This window comes from Buceros rhinoceros, unplaced genomic scaffold, assembly GCF_000710305.1.
Source record: "Buceros rhinoceros silvestris isolate BGI_N320 unplaced genomic scaffold, ASM71030v1 scaffold14218, whole genome shotgun sequence".
Classification (NCBI taxonomy): Eukaryota; Metazoa; Chordata; class Aves; order Bucerotiformes; family Bucerotidae; genus Buceros; species Buceros rhinoceros.
In genome coordinates, this window is record NW_010426448.1 from 35,593 (window position 1) to 35,816 (window position 224).

At 67.9% G+C, this 224-nt stretch overlaps 1 protein-coding gene across 1 annotated transcript in view; it reads left to right on the forward strand.

Moving 5' to 3' along the window:
- The window catches only part of LOC104498163 (hemicentin-2-like), a gene marked incomplete at both ends in the record, with an annotated part of 39,909 nt that overhangs the window by 35,332 nt on the left and 4,353 nt on the right, over positions 1 to 224 (forward strand). The gene's annotated exons all lie outside the window — the stretch shown is intronic.

Genomic DNA, 224 nt, shown 5'->3' on the forward strand with positions numbered 1-224 from the left:
GGGCACAGCGGCGAAGGTTGTCACCCTGGCCCTGCAGAGTGAGTGCTGTCCTCCTTCACACCTCCCTTTGAGGGGCTGCCCCCCAGACCATCCCTGGGGAATGGCCCCAGTGCCACTGGGCACAGCCTGCATCCTTCTCCCTGCCCAGGTGCCCCTACGGTGGTGGTGGCACCGCAAGCAGTGTCGGGGAGTGCTGGGGAGGGGGTGCTGCTGCACTGTGGCGG